We start from the raw sequence: 16,464 nt of genomic DNA, 5'->3' as shown, positions 1-16,464 counted from the left end.
GTTTTAGTTAACTGTTTTTTAGGCTTTAAACAGTTTTGAGCGAAATGTCCTGGTTAGCCATACCTAAAATAATTTCCTATATTTTTCTTAAAGTTCTTAGGCTTTCTTAGGGCTTGATTGCCTTTCTGGAGCTTATCTATCTCTATAGGCTATGATCTATAGTAATTAGTAGAGCGTTATAGTTTCCTATAATTAGGTTAGTATCTAGGTGTAAGGGTATATATATTATACCACCCAGCTATACTAGCTAATTGAGCTAGTATAGCCTGTCTTTTTGAGCGATCCTCATGCGCAAAGGGTGGTTGCGTGACACTAGGTATCTTTCCTTACTTATTAAGCTTATTTTTAAATAGGATAGAATTAACCCTAATTATAGATTTAATAAGTTTGGTAAGGGTAGATATTTCCTTCTCCCTAAGTTATAATTAAGTTTTAACTTCTAGCTTAAGTCTTGTAAAAAACTTGGTTTAAAGTATATTATTATTCTATTTTAGAATTACTGCCTATTTCTTAAATTTAACTGTATAGGAACTTATATCTGACTTTTAGCATAGTTCTAATAGTTTCTTTTCTGCTAAATAAGTCTTATTAACCTACTGAAAGTATTAATCTATTTCTCCTATAAATATTAAGTAGTTCTGGAAGATCCTTTTAATATTATATGGAATATCTCCTTTCTTTAAAATATACTAATTAATCTGCCTCTAGATCTAGGTATATGTATTTCCTCTTAAATAGGAAATAGTATATATGACTTTCTTTTCTTTAATATTAAGCTTATCCTGGTTCCAGTAAATATAAATCCTAAATTAAGACCTAAAAGCTTTATATTTGGATTATTCTCCCTTAAAGGGTTTAGGTAGGTTAACTTTTAGTTGAGCTATATTATTATTAAAGAGGTTCTCGCTTCTAGAATCAGAATTTAAGTTAGATAAATCAGAATTATTAAATAATTGAATATCTGGTAAGACTTCCAGATCTCTTAGTAGTAGTAGAAGTAGTGGAGGTACTGCTATTATCAACTCCTTAGTATAATAAAGCAAGTTCTGGGTATAGATATACTTCTTACTTTTACTCCCTATTTCTTTATTCCCTAACCCCTATACCACCACTATTAGTATCCTAGTATAATAAGGTAAGTTCCAGGTATTAGTATCGTGGTAATAGTATCTTAGTATTAAAGCCTCCTAGTTATTATTACCAGGTTGCTTTTAAGATAATAGGGTTATTATTTCCTTAAGATAGGGGTAAAATCCTATCTTAACTAGAGGAGGGGAATAAGGCGGAGGTGGATATTTTTATCTACCTCTAATATAGTAAGGACATTAACCTTATCCTTAAGTATGATATACCTATATTTTAGAAATATATTAGGTACTTATATTAGTACTATAAATATAAAGAGATTTAAGCTCTATAGTTATAATTATATTTCTATTACTTTATCTTATTATAAATAGGTCCTACCATAATTTAACTACTGCCTAGCCTATCTTATTAAGCTTATAAGAGCTCTTAAAGATTATAAGGTAAGTATTATATTAATAATCTAGGTTAACCAGGTAGAATGTATATATATATTTATATACTATAGAACTATAGTTAAGGTGTTTATCACCCACAACAACCGTTTAGGTAGTTATTGCTATTTAACCCTAGAGGTAATATTTCGCAATTTATTAGGCTAAATATAATAACTGGTTTAGGGTATAAATGCCCTAGCTAGGATTCTATCTTCACCTATAGGTATAGTTTTCTACTGGTATATTAACTTTACTAATTTATTTAGGCTAGTACACTACTAGGTTATTCAGGGGGTGTCCCCTAAATTCCACCTAAGCTTGTCTTCTCCTCCTACTACTATAGTTACTGGGCCTTCAGGCCCAATTCCTCTCTTAACCCTATAGCCTCTTTTTACCAATGGTATTATACCGCCACTTTGCCTTTACCTATAGCGCCTTCATTAAGCTGGGGTGGGTTTACCCCCTATTACCATGAGAGCTCTGTTATGGAGCTTTCTTCTAATTATTTTAATTAAGGACCTGGTCCTTATATCTTTAATTTATATAATATATTTAGTATAGTTTCTTTTAATATATAGTATATATTATTTATCTCTTATATTCTATATATATCTTTTCTTTAACTGGTTGTCGAATTTATTACACTTCTCCTATATATTATCTAAATTTTCCTTTAATAATTATTAGTTATATTCTATAGGGTAACCCTTCTATTTAACTAGATATTATATACCATCCTTACGCTTCTTCTTATTAAGGATTTCTTCTATCTCCCATTCTTCCTTATCATTAATAATTTCTGGGAGTAGTAGGCGATCTACTATATTATTACTACCTATATACTAATAATACTTTTCTAGTAAAGAGATATAGAATATATTCTAGACTTTCTATAATATTAGTAGCTATAGTTAATATATTTATATACTAACTGGTTTAAGGACTCTAAATAGTCTAATAAAATATAGTGTGAGTTTCCTACTCTAATATTTTAGATATAGATATTTTATTAATAGTAGGATAAGGTTATTTATTTTAAATATTATTAGTTTATATTTATAGTTATAGTATTTTGCTTACTCTTAGCTTGTATTAGTAAGGTATTCTTTTAGCTTCTTACAGATATTATGGAGTTGCTTTACTTACTCTTGTACATCTAGTACTTATTTTTAATTCTTAATATTATAATAGACCTCTAGATAGAACCTATATAGTATAAAAAATAGGGTTATACCTATTAATATATTAATACTATTATTATATATAAATTTAGTAATTAATAATAGTTTTACTTATATTTTTAGGTGCTCTCCGCAGTATGCGCGCAGGTATTCCTGAATTATTTGATTTTGATGTTCTATCTGTCTGTTAGTTTGCGGATGGAATGCGGTTCCCATACATCTATATATATATAATATATAGTATAGTTCTGACTAGAATTCACTTATGAATTTCAGGTCTTAGTCTAAGATAATACCCTTAGGTAAGCTGAAGCTTCTTATAACTCTATTAAGCAGTATATCAGTAATATTTATAGCTATATAATCTTTTATAGTTAGGGTATAGAGTGCTATTTTTATATATTTATTAATAATTATTAAGATAGTATTATATATATTACTATTGTGCTTGGACAGCAGGATACCACTTATAAAATTTATAGTGATCTCTATCTATAGATATTCTGGTATAGGTAGTGCCTGTAATTCGCTATATGGGTGGTGTCTCTTCACCTTCACCTACTGGTATATATTATATATCCGTATATATTCTTGTACATCCTGGCATATTAATAGCTAATAGTACTTTCTATTTAAGAGTTTAACTGTTTTGGTTACTCTAAAGTGTCCTATATAAAAGTTATTATAGTACCTTCTTATAAACTTAAACTTTACTGCCAGGTCGTCCGGTATGTAGGCTCGACCCTAGAATAGTAGGATATCTTAATGGTTTACTGACTAATCGCCTACCCTTTTCCTAACTTACTCTTTTAATATGTTATACTTGCTTTTAGTAATTTCATATTGAGCTTGCAGTTCTTATAGAATATTAAAGATCTCCTTTTCTATATAGGCTGCTTTACCTTCTATAGTTCTTATAATAATATAATATGGGTAGGTGCTTTTCCCTACTTACCCTACTATTCATTACCTATAATACCTATACTCTTCCTATATCTAGGATATATAAAGACTGTGTAAGGCTGCAGTTATAGTATTACTACAGAAGCTCGCCTCCCTGTACTCTGGACTAGTCCCTGGCTGTTGCCCAGTATGCCTAATCACTTTTAATCTGTTTTTAAGTACCAGGATTATATATATAGTACTTTCTGGTAATACTACTAATTTTTAGTATAGTATTAGAAGCAGGTTATCTAACGGTCTTTCTTCCATTATATAGTCTAGGCGTCTTAAGGGCGTATCTGCGGGATTAGACGGACCTGCATGGTAGTAAAGGACAAAGTCGTACCCCACTAATAGTATAGCCTATCTAGTTTACCTACTATTAAACTGCGCAACCCTTATAAGTCTAGTCAGATTTCTATAGTCCATATAGACTTTAATCAGAGTAGCACTTCCCTCTAGATAGTGCCTCTACTACTTAAAACACTCTATAATTATAAGTAACTCTTAATTATATATCTTATACCTTATTTCAGCATCTTTTATCTTATGTAAATAGAATGCCACTGGGCGCTATTAGCCCTCCCTATTATACTAGGATAATATCCCTACTATTACAAATTATAACGTATCTATCTCTACCCTGATTAGTAGTTCCAGATTAAAATATCTGATAACTGATACTGTCATAAATACATCTTATAATATCTAAAATAACTACTCTATACTTTCAGTCTATTTAAATGGTTTTATTAGCTTACTATTTTTTATTCCCTTTATAAGGTTAGTTAAGCCTCTTGTAATCTTTATATAATCTTTAATAAATTATCTATAGAAGTTATAAAACCCAAGGAATATTTATACTTCCTTTAGGGTTATTAGTATAGGCTATTCCTTAATAGTTACTACTCTTACTCTGTCCATATATATATTATCTATCCTAACCACAAAACCAAGAAACTTAACCTTATTAGTAAAGAACTTACACTTTTTAAGGTTGCAGTATAGGTTATATACTTACAGCTATACAAGTATTACGCGCACATCCTGTATATAGGACTCCCAGTCCTCTAAGTAGATAAGGATGTTATTAAAGTATATAATACATATAATATTAATATAGTTCCCTAACGCCTTATTAATATATATCTAGAATATTATAGGTATATTAGCTAAACTAAACAGCATTATTAGATACTTATAGTGGCCGTAGCATGTGCGAAACGCTGTCTTCCACTTATAGCCTTCTTTAATATATATTCTATAGTATATATTCTTAAGATTTAACTTTATAAAAATCTTTACGCCACTCAGTTAGTCTAAAATCTTTAAAATAAGTAATAGGGGATATCTATTCTTAATAGTAACCTTATTAAGGCTTCTATAGTCTATATACAGGCATAGCTCACTATTCTTCTTTAGTATAAACAGAACAGATGCGCCTACAGGGCTCATGGAGGGCCTTATCCACCCATTCTACAGTGCCTCACTGAGATATTCTCTAAAAGCCTTAAGCTCCTTTATTAATATATAGTAGATCAGAAAATATAATGGTTCTATTATTATCTTAATTATATAGTCTGTATTCTTATAGCTTAATAATATTATTATAGCTTCTTTTTTAAAGATATTTATAAAATCTTATAATTTATTAGGTAATATATATTCCGCTTACACCTTCTTTAGCTCTATACTTAGGAGGAATATACTATAGTACTTATTTTTATTAATCTCTTCCTCTACGCTTATTATGCGCACTATTAGTACTGTATCTTTAAAATATTACTTCTCCTATCCTATATTAAGGAGAATATCTTATTATTTTATAGTAGGTATACCTAGGATAATATATAATTGCCCTTAGTCTACTATAAATATAATTACTAGTATAGTCTTCTTAACTTTATTTATATCTTATAAATATAGTTTGATTTTATATACCCTAAAGCAGTTAATATCTGTAATACCCCCCTAATACAGGTAAGGCATGCATATATCTGCTTCTAGGAGATTAAGCTCTTCTGTAAGTCTTAGTATTATCAGGCTGACATCAGCTCCTAAATCTAATATAATTTTGATATCCTTACTATTAGTAAGGCCCTTAATTATCTTATTTATATTAATTACTTTTCCTATAACTTTAAATCCTATATAGGTTATATATATAGAGATTAATGTGACCCTAACACTTTTCCCTTATTAGTTATTTCTCCCTTTAGCTTACAATAGTCTTATACTATATATCTAAACTTATTATATTTATAATATCTTATTTTTAATTCTTTCTTTTTATTAGTGGATGATTTAGGGTCTTCTAACTTATATTTTAGATTTACTAATTCCCTACTTTAATTATACTTAGGGAATATATTACTGTTATTGAACTTTCATTTTAAGCCTATATTTGCTGTCTCTATCTCTATTTTCTTCTTGGTTTTCTCCTATCTTATAAGCAGTATTATAATGCTGCTATATATCTCTAGTATTATTAATAGGCTTATTAGATAATACTATAAGTCTAATCTAAGTTTTATAATAAGGTTATTACGTTTCTCCTTCTCTATCTATATAATAATTATTTAGGCTTTTAAGGAGGTAAGGTATGCTTTAAAGTTAGCTATAGTTTAGCCCTTCCTTTAGGTTATTTAAGTGTATGTTATATAGATACTTAGCTTACAGTTTTCTAGATCTTTAAGTTTGTTAAGCAGGAATGTTATAAATTCTTCCTATATACTTAGCTTATCTCCTTTATTTCTGGTATAGTTAAACTAAGTTATCCTTAAAGAGCTTATAAGAAATTATTAGGCTTAGGTAACCCGAATACTTTCTTATATAAATCTCCTAGGTATAAGTTAAAATATATTTATAATATAGTTAATCTAGTTAGTATACTCCTATAATATTTTTCCTTTATATTCTGGAAGGTCTTTTAAGTAGATATCCTTTCTTTAAGGTAGAGTGCTTAGTAGTGTTGATTTAGGGGTTTTAATATTAGTATTCTCTAATTAACTATCTTTAATAATAATAGGGGTATTATAAATTAATTACTTTTTAATTATAGCCTTTATTTATACTACTCTCTCTTTTAGTTTTTTAAGTTGGATCTTTCTTTAAAGGTCTGCTTCTCTTTTCTTTAATTCCCTGATTTATTTATTAATTAATAGTATTAATAATAAAGGTTTTAGTTTAATAGTAGGTATAGAGATATTATTATTATATAATTATTCTAATATCTTAATATCAGGCCTACACCTTTATTTTAGTAAAGAGTTATTAGAATTATAAGGGGTGGATATAAATATGATATCAGGATAGGGAGTAATAAATATAGATTGGTATTAAAACTAATAATTAAAGAGTTAAACTAAGGTAGATATTATATATAGCTTAAATATTGCTTCCCCCTGGAGCACGTGACCCGCGGCCTGAGCGCAGCCGTACCGTGCGTATGTTCCTACTCCGTTCCTCACACCTCTAGAGAGGGGCCTAGGGAGGGAGTTCCGGGAGTTTGAGCTTAGGTGTTCAGGTCCAGATTATCAGATATTCTGGTTTAGGTATTCAGGCCTAATTATTTAAATTCAGGTACTCAGATTTAGTTACTTAGGTTTAGGTATTTAGGCTTAGTTATTTAGGTTTAGGTTAGGTTATTATAGTTTTAAAGCTTACATTATAATTATTTAATATAGGATGTATTTTATGCTTTATATTTAGTAAAAGCTATTATTTTAAGTAGAGTATCCTTAGGTTTGTAGGTATTATTATCTAGATTATTATATCTATACTATTTAACCAGGAACTGTAGTCAGCGGCGGCAGATTCATATATCCAGGATCTGTTTAACCAGGTATTCGTCTTCTTTATTAATCTTAATTAGGGGTGGCAGCTCCTACTGCTAGCTAGGTAGTAGTTTATAGCTAATTAATAATATTAGGTTTAATATATTAACTATAGGCTATATATATACTAAGCTAGATAGCTTTAATTTATATATATAGGGTAATACTTTTTTTTAATCTTATATAGGCCTATATTCTTCCAGTCCAGTTTCTTAGTTAGGTAGTGGCTATATATATTCTTTAAGTTCAACCAAACCTAATCACCTACCTGGTAGTTAAGTTCTATTTACCTATTACAATCAGCCTTTTCAGCATAGACAGCCTGGGCCCAGGCTATTTTATTATATAAGTGTTAGTTTAGTTTATATATCTAGCTTATAAAGTGGTTAATATTATTAACTATTAGAGACTATAGGCTATTAAAGGGTAGCTTAAAATCTATTTATAGGTGCTAGCCAGTATTTACCAGGAATAATATTGTTCCTATTATTTTATTTTAGCTATTATTAGTAGTAAATTCTATTATAAATAGCTAATTATCCTAATTATCTTATATATAATCTATAAAATTACAGAGGTACTACTCCATTTCCCTATTTACGTGTTTAGTTTAGCCGTCTGTTTCAGGGTGATAAGCAGTTAATAGGCGGGTGTTAATATAGAGGTATTTGCATAAGTATCTCTAAAAGAATGATATAAATATGCTTCCTTAGTCTAATATAATTATATTTAGTAAGCTATAGAGTTTCTATATATAATAGAGGAATAGTTGGGTGACTGCGGGCGCTAAAATCTCAGAATATTTAATAAAATATTACTATTTAGATAGGTGATCTACTATTACTATAATATTTATATTATTATTAGATATAGGTAGTTTAATTATAAAGTTAATTAAAATATCATACTAGTATTATTTAGGTATAGGTAGGGGCTTTAGTATGCTAGTATAGGTAGTCCTCCAGGCTTTTACTTATAAGCAGATGTGATAGGAGGCCATAAAATATCTTACTAATTTATATATCTTTAGCTAATAATAATAGTATGATAGAAGTTCCAGAGTCTAGAAGTAATTAGGGTAGCCCCTAATAGGAGAGTTATATATATATTAGAGTAATTTAATCTTTAATTTATTATTATTAGGGACTACTATTCAGCCTTTATAATATAGGTAGTTATTAATAATCTTATATTTAGCTAAAGTAATCAGTTTTAATTTATATTTGCCCTTACTAAGTTAGTAATAGACCTTAATAATAAATTTATTATTAGTATACTCCTCCTTAATAATTTATTTAATTAACTAGTCTATCTCTATTAGCCTAAAGTTGAAGATTTCTGGTTGTAGTAGTGTTTATTAATGAAAATAGTAGGCTTCCTCTTAAGTAGGCTGGTCCTAAAAGTATTATATTAAGATATTAGGCTTTTAACCCTAGGTATCTAGTTAGTATATAATTCTGAAGTTAAAGTATAATAGGTACTCTAACTATTAAACTTATTTATGGCTAAACTATTTTATAGTATAGAAGTATTACAGGTTCTTATAGTTATTTAGTACCTTTATAGGATATACTACTCTTTCTAATGTAGGTTATTACTATTTAAAGTATTAGATAATAGTTAATAACTCCTTATTATAAATTTTATAGTTATATTTAGCTAGGCTTAGTCTTTTTAAGAAGTAAGTGATAGGGTAAAGAACTCCTTTACTATCCTCTTATAATAGTACCCCTCCTAAGTAGTAATTAGAGGAGTCTGCCTCTATTATATAGGATAATAAAGGATTAAAGTATTATAAAATAGGTACTATAGTAAAGGCTGTCTTTAGTTAAAAGCCTTCTAGTAAATAGTTATTTAAAGAAAGGGGATATCCTTTTAAGTCAGTTAGGTAAGTAAGGTAGTTAGTATTAAGAAATTATTAATAAAATAGTAGTAAAAGTTTATAAAGCCTAGGAACCTATAAATATTCTTAATATTCTGGGGGGCTTCCTAATCTTAGATAGTAGAGACTTTTTTAAAATCTATTTTAATACTATTTATAATTAGGATTAGGCTTAGATATTTTACCTTTTATTAATAGAACTTATACTTATTAATATTAAGCTAGAGGCTTATAGTCTTTAATATCTTTAGCACTAGTTGTATATATTCCTTATATTCCTTTAAACTATTACTATATATAAGGATATTATTAATATATACCACCTGTACTAAGAAACTGATAAGAGATACTTAAATATTAATTTATAGAAGAATTTCAGCGAGCAGAAGCTGAACACCTATAGACTTACTAGTAGGTAAATAACTTTATTAAGGTGCTGAAAGACTTAGTAAAGGATAGTGTGAAGCTGGGCAGTATATACATCTATAGTTATAAGCCTGATTAGGATAGTTAGCTAGCTAAGTTTAAAGTAAGACTAGTAATTTGAGGTAATATAGAACTAAAAATAGCAGTAGATAGATTAATAAAGGCGTTGCCGAAGATCAAGTTTAGTAGCTTTAGAAAGGCATATAGTCTTAAAGTAATTAGTCACTTAATAAAGGATACTAAAGCAGATAAATAAGAGATAATAGACTAAGTAAAATCTAATAGTATACCCTACTAGATCAGGGGTATATCAGTCTAAGTATATACTAAGTATTATATAACATAAATAAACACTGGCTAGATAAGAGAGGAGAGCCAGAGGTAGGGGATAAGAGAATAACTATATAATCCATCAGTTAAGACAGCATATAATGAACTAAGCAGGTTTATAATCTCACTTATGCACCATTCATCGCTCCCATGATCTTCCGCACAGACATCAACAACTCTAAAGGGTATTATATAATACAGGAGTAAGGGTCTTAAATATCATATAATATGGTAAGGATATATAAGAAGAGAAGGATAAGGAAAGATAAAAAGGGAGATATAATAAGCTTTAGATAAGAATAAGAAAACAGAATCCAGCTTTGCTTTGCCTTGTACAGAACTTTACTTTGCTTTGCCCTGCTTTGCCTTACTTTACTTAGCTTTATCTTTACTTTAATCTTTCTTATTTACTCTATCTTCTTTTATATCCTTATCCTAACTATCTTATCCTACTTCTGAGCTTCTTTATAGTCCCCATCTATAGGAGGCTTCTCTCTCTCCCTCTTGATTTTCTTACCCTCAGGAAGGCCTTGACATCAAGTGTCCTACCCCCTGAAGTGGCGGTCAGCCTAAAACCTTTACAATACTCTTCTATAATAAGAAGGAGACTCTATAATATATCAAATGGCATCTCTAATCAAAATTAACATACCTAAGATTCAGAGGATTCAAGCTGAATAATTAAAAAGGGACTTTATTAAATAATATATAAACTATAATAATAAACTATAAGTCTATATATATAAAGGGAAAATTATATTACCTCCAAATCTTAAGAAAGAATAGATACTTAAGTATCATAAACCACCCCTATAAGGATATGTAAAAGCAGAAGAAGTCTTAGAAAAACTATAATAAAACTACTACTTCCCTAGGATATAATAAAAGGTTTTTACTTAGATTAGGACCTACTATCTATATAAAAAGGTTAAGTATAAATAATATAAACCTTATAGATTACTTTAACTAACCTAAACACTAGAAAAATCCTAGTAAGAAGTATTAATAGACTTTATTAGACCTTTACCACCTTTTAAGGATAAAAATAATATAAAATATAAGAATATTATAGTTACTATTAACCAGTTAATTAAATATATAATATTTATCCTAATTCCTTAATAATTTACTGCTTCTTATTTAGCAAAGGTCTTTTTAAAAGAAGTAGGGAGATTTAGTATATTAGAGAAGATTATTTCTAACTAAAATAAAATATTTATATCTTATTTTTAGAAGGAATTATACTAAATATTATAAATAATCTAGGGAATATTAATAGTATATCACCTATAAAGTAATAGCTAGACTAAATAAATAAATTAAATACTGGAATAATATCTATAAATATATATTAATAATAAATAAAATAATTAGGTATAGCTTTTATTATAAGTAATACTAGTATATAATATAACTAAATAAAGTATTATAGGAATATTACTATATTATATAAACTTTAAAAAGGAACTAAGATTAATAGTTAATATATTAGTATATCTATCTATAGAAATAATACTATTTATAGAGGATCTATAATTACTTTATACTTAACTATAATCTAATATTATATTTCTAAATTAAAGAATAATCCTCTAGATATATCAAAAAAGGTCTAAAGGACTAGACCTTAAAAAGGGGGATAAAGTTTATCTTTAGTAATAAAATATTTATACTAAGTACTAAAATAATAAACTTAATTTTCTAAAAATTAGATTATTTAAGATTAAGAGGATTTTAGGATTAGTAAATTATAAGTTATAATTACCTAAAAATATAAAAATATATCTTATCTTTTATATTTTACTATTAGAAAAAGCGGATCCAGAGACTCCCCTTAATAAAGAAACTAAATTAGAAGATTCTACTAAGCTAGAGTATAAGATTAAGAAGATCTTAGATTATTAAATTAGAAGATGTCAGCACTTTTACCTTATAAAGTAGAAAGGTTACCTATTAGAAGAAAATACTTAGAAACTATATAAAAACCTTAACTATCTATTTAAGTTATTATAATACTATTATAAGAATCTAATATATTTAAACCCTCTTAATTTCTAATAATTTAAGTGAAGATAATAAAATTATCTACTAGTTTTTAGAGCTTACTATCTATTAAACTACTATTATAGATTCTTTCTTCCTCTTTCTCTTATTTAAGCTCTTTTATAAAATAGATTACCTTTTCTTTCACTCTTTTCCTAGTAAATTCTAGAAATACTTAATTATATAATAATTAGCTTTATATTTTAATAAATTTAGTACTAACCTTTTTTAACTACTTTAAATCTTCACTTATTATAGATTTGGTTTTCTCTCTTATTTTATCTAAGGATTCCTAGAATTAACTAATATAAGAAATTCCCTTTTAGGGATAACTTATGTACCTAGTCCCTTTTAAGGAAGATATAATAATATAAGTATAACTGTTCTTAAAATAGTTAAAATAAGCTTAAAGTATAATATCCCCTAAGCCCTTAATCTTAGAGAAAAGTTATTTATATCTTAAGGAAGGAGGGGAAGCTATCTTTAAGAGATAAAAGGGTGGGACCCCTATAACTATTTAAGTACTAGCCTAAGCTTAGGATAAGTTTAGTAAGGAGGGGAATAATATTATAAAGAAATATAGGAATCATATAAAAAGGAAAATAATTATATTAATTATTTATAATTAAGGTAATTAGTTTATATAAGTGAAAGATTATAATTTACTTAGATAGATTAAATAAATTAGGAATATAGTTTGCAATTAGTCTAATTATTTATAATTAGAGTAAGCACCAGGTTTCATATATCTATAAATATATCTTGTCTCGCCTTTGCTACATGTAAGGGGTGAATGTAAGCGTGATATCAGGATGGGGAGCAATGAGTATGGATTGGTATCAAAACTGACGACTAAGGAGTCAAACTAAGGTGGACACTGTGCGTAGCTTAAATACTGCTTCCCCCTGGAGCACGTGACCCGCGGCCTGAGCGCAGCCGTACCGTGCGTATGTTCCTACTCCGTTCCTCACACTACAGCTCTCTATAATTTAACTATCTAGTTTATCTAGTAGTTAGTTTAAATATATTCCTATACTCTTAAAGCTCAGACTATTCTAAGTCATAAACATAACTATCTTATTATATTCCTTCCATAATAAGCTCTTGTTATATATTGTTCCTTTGCTCTAGGAAGCTAAACCCTTCCGAAGTGGCTTACACTAGTGAGGCTAGTTGGTATTGGGAAAGTATTCCTAACAATTAGCTAGGTATTTTTCTAGCTTTTTATAAATATTATAGAGTTGCTTTACTTACTTTTATATATCTGGTACTACATTTTGATTCTTAATATTATAATAGATCTCTAAATAGAACCTATATAGTATAAAGAATAGGGTTATACCTATTAATATATTAATATTAATATTATATATAAATTTGGTAATTAGTAGTAGTTTTACCTATATTTTTAGGTGCTCTCCGCAGTATACGCGCAGGTATTCCTGAATTATTTGATTTTGATGTTCTGTCTATCTATTAGTTTATAGATGGAATACAGTTCCTATATATCTATATATATATAATATATAGTATAGTTCTAACTAGAATTTACTTATAAATTTCAGGTCTTAATCTAAGATAATACCTTTAGGTAAGCTAAAACTTTTTATAACCCTATTAAATAGCATATTAGTAATATTTATAGCTATATAATCTTTTATAGTTAGGGTATAGAGTACTATTTTTTTATATCTATTAATAATTACTAGGATAATATTATATATATTACTATTATACTTAGACAGTAGGATGCCACTTATAAAATCCATAATAATCTTTATCTATAGATATTCCAGTATAGGTAGCGCCTGTAATTTGCTATACGGGCGGTATCTCTTTACCTTTACCTACTGGCATATGTTATATATCCATATATATTCTTATATATCCTGGTATATTAATAGCTAGTAGTACTTTCTATTTAAGAGTTTAACTATTTTAGTTACTCTAAAGTATTCTATATAAGGGTTATTATAGTATCTTCTTATAAGCTTAAACTTCACTGCCAGGTTGTCCGGTATATAGGCTTAACCTTAGAATAGTAGGATATCCTAATAGTTTACTAACTAATCACCTACCCTCTTCCTAATTTACTCTTCTAATATATTATGCTTACTTTTAATGATTTTATATTAAACTTATAGTTCTTATAGAATATTAGGAATCTCCTTTTCTATATAGGCTACTTTACCTTCTATAGCTCTTATAATAATATAATATAGGTAGGTGCTTCTCTTTACTTGCCCTACTATTCACTGCCTATGATACCTATATTCTTCCTATATCTAGAATATATAAAGACTATATAAGGCCGTAGTTATAGTATTACTATAGGGGCTCACCTCTCTATACTCTAGATTAGTTCCTGGCTATTACCCTATATACCTAATTACTTTTAATCTATTTTTAAGTACTAGGGTTATATATATAGTACTTTCTAATAGTACTATTAACTTTTAGTATAGTATTAGAAGCAGGTTATTTAATAGTCTTTCTTCTATTATATAGTCTAGGTATATTAAGGGTATATCTATGGGATTAGATAGACCCGCGCTGTAGTAAAGGACAAAGTTATACCCTACTAATAGTATAGCCTATCTAGTTTACCTGCTATTAAGCTACGCAACCCTTATAAGTTTAATTAGATTTCTATAGTCTATATAGACTTTAATTAAAGTAGTACTTCCCTTTAGATAGTATTTTTACTACTTAAAATACTTTATAATTATAAATAACTCTTAATTATATATCTTATATCTTATTTTAGTATCCTTTATCTTATATAAATAGAATACTACTGGGTACTATTAGCCCTCTCTATTATATTAGGATAATATCCCTGCTATCACAAATTATAATATATCTATCTCTACCCTAATTAGTAGTTCTAGATTAAAATATTTAATGACTAGTATTATTATAAATATATCTTATAGTATCTAAAATAACTATTCTATACTTTTAGTCTACTTAAATAGTTTTATTAGCTTACTATTTTTTATTCCCTTTATAAGGTTGGTTAAGCCTCTTATAATCTTTATATAATCTTTAATGAATTATCTGTAGAAGTTACAAAACCTAAGGAATATTTATACTTCTTTTAGGGTTATTAGTATAGGCTATTCCTTAATAATCACCACTCTTGCTTAATCTATATATATACTATCCATCCTGACTATAAAGCTAAGAAACTTAACCTTATCTATAAAGAACTTATATTTTTTAAGATTATAGTATAGATTATATGCTTATAGCTGCGCAAATATTACGCGCATATCCTACATATAGGACTCCCAGTCCTCTAAGTAGATGAGGATATTGTTAAGGTATATGATATATATAGTATTAATATAGTTCCCTAATGCCTTATTAATATATACCTGGAATATTGCAGGTATATTAGTTAAACTAAATAGTATTACTAGGTATTTATAGTGGCTATAGCGCGTGTAAAACGCTGTCTTCCACTTATAGCCTTCCTTAATATATATTCTTAAAATCTAGCTTTATAAAAATCTTTACGCTACTTAATTAGTCCAGAATCTCTAAAATAAGTAGTAGGGGATATCTATTCTTAATAGTAATCTTATTAAGGCTTCTATAGTTTATATATAGGTATAGCTTACTATTCTTCTTTGGCACAAACAGAATGGGTGCGCCTATAGGGCTTATAGAGGGCCTTATCTACCTGTTCTGTAGCGCCTTACTGAGGTATTCTCTAAAAACCTTAAACTCCTTTACTAATATATAGTAGATTAGATAGTATAGTAGTTCTGCTATTATCTTAATTATATAATCTATACTTTTATAGCTTAGTAATATTATTATAGCTTCTTTTTTAAAGATATTTATAAAATCTTGTAATTTATTAGGTAGTATATATTCTATTTATGCCTTCTTTAGCTCTATATTTAGGAAAAGTATACTATAATACTTATTTTTATTAATTTCTTCCTCTATACTTATTATACATACTATTAGTACTATATCCTTAAAGTACTACTTCTCCTATCCTATATTAAGGAGAATATCTTATTACTTTATAGTAGGTATACCTAGGATAATATATAATTACCCTTAGTCTACCATAAATATAATTACTAGTATAGTCTTTTTAACTTTATTTATATCTTATAAATATAGTTTGATTTTATATATCTTAAAGCAGTTAATATCTATAATACCCCCCTAATATAGGTGAGGCATATATATATCTACTTCTAGGAGGTTAAGCTCTTCTGTAAGTCTTAGTATTATTAGGCTGATATTAGCTCCTAAATTTAATATAATTTTGATATCCT

Source organism: Verruconis gallopava (genome assembly GCF_000836295.1).
Source record: "Verruconis gallopava strain CBS 43764 unplaced genomic scaffold supercont1.22, whole genome shotgun sequence".
Taxonomy (NCBI): domain Eukaryota; kingdom Fungi; phylum Ascomycota; class Dothideomycetes; order Venturiales; family Sympoventuriaceae; genus Verruconis; species Verruconis gallopava.
Note: the sequence above shows the minus strand (reverse complement) of the source record.